The sequence below is a fragment of the Bos taurus genome, chromosome X (genome assembly GCF_002263795.3).
Source record: "Bos taurus isolate L1 Dominette 01449 registration number 42190680 breed Hereford chromosome X, ARS-UCD2.0, whole genome shotgun sequence".
Classification (NCBI taxonomy): Eukaryota; Metazoa; Chordata; class Mammalia; order Artiodactyla; family Bovidae; genus Bos; species Bos taurus.
The window spans coordinates 19,896,002-19,900,835 of record NC_037357.1 but is presented as its reverse complement, the minus strand read 5'-3'; positions in this window follow the sequence as shown (position 1 = coordinate 19,900,835).

The window sequence follows — 4,834 nt, the reverse complement described above, 5'->3', positions numbered from 1 at the left end:
GTCAGGTTTGTTTTAGATAAGCAGGTGGCTTTTTCTTTTAGCCTAGTCACAAACTCTTCTGCTTGCCCTGTAGTGCTTACATAAGTATAACAAGTAACATTGCTCTAGCACAAACTTCCCCTTGGCTGGCTAAGAGGAAATCAAGGGCAATGTGATTGCCCAGGACAACTCTGGCTAATAAGTTTAGATGAGTTTGTTGAGCCTCCAGAGCAGAAGCATACCTTTTACAACTTCCATTAGTGGCAGAGACAAATTTCAAACTCCTATTCTAGTTGAATTATCCTCATTATGGGAATTTCAGCTCATAGTGCAGATGTAGAAAGGAAATCAATTCTCCTTCTTGGAAGTGCTCCTGAATGACTTGCGTTTGCCTCACTTTCGAGGCTTCTGGGCATCCTTCTCAAGGTAGAAGGCTGACATCCACGTAAGAAGTGGTACCCTAGTGGAGCACAGATTATATTATGCAATGTTAGGACTGCAACTATCACTTACTACAATAGAAGTGAGCCAATTTGTGTCTCTCAAGGTGGACATATCTCTTTAGTGGAGTTAAATATTTCCCACAAAGCAGGTTGAAGAGAACAAACAGACCACTGCAATCAAAATATGCTCAATATTAGCATCTACTCCTGATTGACCAGGCCTTGCTGATAGGATTATAACAACTTCAGCAGAAACATTTTGTTGATGTGAGATCAAGGTCCAATTTTCATAAGACTAAAGGTTGAGGTTAATGCTGTGAGGAAAACAGGTACCAGAAGGGACTTGTAAAAGGGAATCTACCTCCTGAAGTGTTTCAAGGAATAGCTATTAAATTGTTGCCAGCAGAGTTAGGTAGGGGGGTAACAGAGTCCGCAGTCAGTTAAATTCAGAGCACTGGTTACAGGGAAAACACATAAGAAAGTCTTGCTTTTTCTTAAGTGATAGAAGGAGACATAGGGTGACAAAAATCATGGGATGGAGATAAGGGATGTCCCATTAGTGTTCTAAAAGGCATCAAGTAGAATAATAGGGAGGTTTAGTGAAAGAGGAAAGGAATAGAAAAGAAGGTAGAAGAATCAGAAAATTCATCTTGTTCTGTCATCTGGGGCAAATGCTGTTCACCTTAGAGGTCAGAAACTTGTCCTGTCATCTTGGATAGAAGCTGTCTACCTCTGAAGTCAACAGACTTTGGAGGATTCCTAAGAATCCAAAGTTTCAGGTCTCCAAGTAGAGTGGATGTCTTGTAATCAGGATGAACTCACATGTATCTTTTGAGTTGAGAACCATGAACCCAAGGATTAATATATTGGAGCCATACAGCTGTGACATGTGTTAACAGTACCTGATAAGGTCTTCTCTTTTGAGGCTCAAGAGCAGTTTTTCTCCACTATCTTTTCCAGAAGATGAATCTCCTGGTTGCCAGAGCACGTCAAGGCTGTTCAGGTTAGATATTTTGGCAATGTGACTGTACACATAGGTGATAAAGCCAGAGGTATTGTCTGAATCCCTTGCATTAACAGAGTAGAATTGAAGGCTGAGGGTGAGATTCCCAAACACATAGAGCTTATTATTTCATTAACCTTCAGTAATTCATAAGCTAGTTTGTAGGTCCCAGAGGCAATTGACCTTACAGACATTAAAGTTAATGGCAATACTTTAGGTCATACAAGATTTAGGGTTTCTGACAGCATTACTAGTTTATACTAATTAGTTCTCTCTATTTTTTATGAGGATGCTGGTTGATAAGGACAATGGAAGTTTCTGGGTAAAAGAGGAAAAGTTTACTGAGCTTCTTAATAATGGCGTTGGTAAAATGAGTTTCACTATGACTTACAGGCATAAGTTAAAATGCCTCACAATGGAAAAAAATGAGATTAAGATTTTATTTTTCCCAGTTAGAACCTACTGCATGTTTAATTGTGTGCCACCCAAATTCATATGTTGAAGTCCTAACCCTCAGAACTTCAGAAAGTGATTTTTTGGAAGTAGAATCTTTGCAGATGTAGTTAGTTAAGTTGAAAGGTCATCAGTGTTAGCCCTAGTCCGGTATGACTAGCATTCTTATAAAAAGAGAAATTTGGACACAGAAACAGGCACATAAACAGGGAAATTGATAGCCATCCACGAGCCAAGGAGAAAGGCCTCACCGTCCCAGAAGAAGCCAACCCTGCCCACACCTTGATCTTGGACTTCTAGCCTCCAGAACTGTGAGACCGTCAATTCCTGTTGTTGGCGCCACCTAGTCTGTGGTGCTTTATTATGGCAGCCCAAGCAAACTAATCCAGGGCTGTAACCCTCTGCCAGAAAACGTTTTAACCACCCTGCAAATAAACAACAACCAGATACTCACAGCCTTGTTACTGTTGTTCAGTCACTCAGTTGTGTCAAACTCTTTTGTGACCCCATGGACTAGAGCCCCACCGGGCTCCTCTGTCCATGTGATTTCCCAGGCAAGATTACTAGAATGGGTTGCCATTTCCTCCTCCAGGGGATCTTCCCAACCCAGGGATCGAACCTGTGTCTCCCGTGTCTCCCGTTTCTTCCGCATTGCAGGCAGATTCTTTACCAATGAGCCACCTGGGAAGCCTACTTATAGCCTCGTGAGGAGATATTTGTGGAAATTAACTTGGAGGTATTCAAATGGCCCTTCAAGCTTCTATTCCTGTCCACAACCCAACTTTACAGTTTAACCAGGTTTATGTTGTTAGAAGGTAGAGCATGTTTTGGGAACATGCCTCTAAAATTACCCCAACCCAACAATATTAAGTATAACATCATGGCAAATTTATCTCTGCTATTATGGTTAATATCATGAAGAATTCTGGCTAACACCCATTTTAAAGAATTTGACATAACCGGTTAGCCATACCAAGAGTACCAAATATTGTCTTTATGAAATGAGCCTTCAAACTTTTCCAGATATATTTTTTTTCCAAATTAGAAGCTTCTATCTGACAATAAACAACAGCAAACAACAAACTTAGAGGAGTTTATTAATATTAAGGCCTCTCCTTTCGGAGTCATTACAGGAGCAATTATCTTAGTAAAAGCTGCTTATTTAGTGGCGAAAATGATCAGCTAAGGTTTTATCATGAGATGCTGGGTCCTTGCACTTTGAATGATGCTCCACTTTTATTGTAACTATTTCTTTAAGTTAATAGCATCTAAAAGTTCTTTAATTTGTCCATTTTTACAAGTGTTTCTGTTGAGGTCAGAAAACCTCTGTGTTTCAAAGCATTTTGAAGTCAGATTAACCTAAAGCCATATACTTACAACCAATATAAATATTTTCTTTTATCCTTTGTCAATTGGTAAGTCTAAGTGAGGGCAACCAATTAAGCCACCTGAATAGATTTAATTTATATGAGAGGTTTATATTCTAAAAGTAAATATAAGTCTGTGATTGTATATTCTGTATGTCAACTTTTGTTTTACTTTTTATATATGAACAATTAACAATTATATTAACATTACTCAAAGAGGGTTCTAGAAGTTCTCTACAGTATATGGTGTTGGGGAGGGGGAAACCCTCTCTCCATCTTAAATTCTTGTGGCTGGACTAATAATAAAATTGATACAAGACAGATTAAAAGGAGGAAAAGAAATAAATTTTAATTTGTGTGTACAAAAGTGTCATAGAAATAGGATCTAAGAAGTAGCCAAAGCAGGCAGCTTTTATACTTTTTAGACAAAGAAGAAATACATTTGTAAGGAATTGACAGGACAAAGAAATACAGATTTTGGGTGCTCAGTTAAAGAGGAATCTAAACAGAGTATAAGCTTGGGGTAATCAATGAAAGAAGCTACAAAGTTTGTTTATACAAACCATAGATAGCCTAAATTCCCTACCTCTGGTGTTAAGAGCATCCTACCTCCAGATGCAGATATGTACCTTTCATAGGAGATTTATTTCCTTCTTTCGGGGAGACAGAAAGGACGTCAGGGTGTCCCTCTTATACTGACCATGTCTAAGTAACTTTTATTAAAAATATTTAATATGTCATTAAAGCATATTTTGAGGTAGCCTGCTCTGGGCCCCAATGGATACTTTTTTGCTGTTGGATTTTTTGTTTCAACAGAGGGTATGGGGTTTCTTTTTTTAAGCAAAGCAAAGAGGCTGGGCTTATAGCATTGCAGCAATGGACAGTGATATTTGAAGAGGAAAGCAACAGCACTTTACAGGAAGTAGGTAACAAGCTAAAAAATGGTGAGCACTATTTTTTTTAATACAAGAGGTTTTACAGCATGGAGAACCATAAAGTTTACTTAGAACTAAACTCAGTAAGGTTTTCACATGTTTTGCTACTGCTGTTCCAGTTCTTAAGGAAGTGGGATATGTCTTGGCTCCGGAGTCTAATCAAAGGCTGAAATAAGCCCCAGGGCTCTGATTAGTGCCTAGAAGCTAAGGCAGTATCCTAGTACCTGTTCACACTCTTTATGAACAAGCCTACTTCTAGGCTTGTGAAGCTATAGAATTCTCGAAAACATTTTGTGGTTAACAGTTATTGTATCAGTCTTTGTGCTTATCTAATAATATGTTTCTTCTACCTTGAAAAGTACTCAGTCATTAAAACACATTCACATATAACCTGGTCCTGGTCTGCGTACATCACAGTTAAGGCCGGGTCATAATAGTTGATTAGCACACAATCAATCTGGGCAGGGTCAGGGTATAAATACAGGGTCACTCCTTGTGAGAGCTCAGACTCTGGAGAAGGGCCTAGATGAAGACATCAGAAGCCCACCTTCGTGGCTAGGCTCACATCCAGAGAATCACTAACATCTATCCACTCACCTGGGGTTGCAGTTGACATCTATCAAGTCCCATCAGAAGCAGACTTGCCTGAAAAAG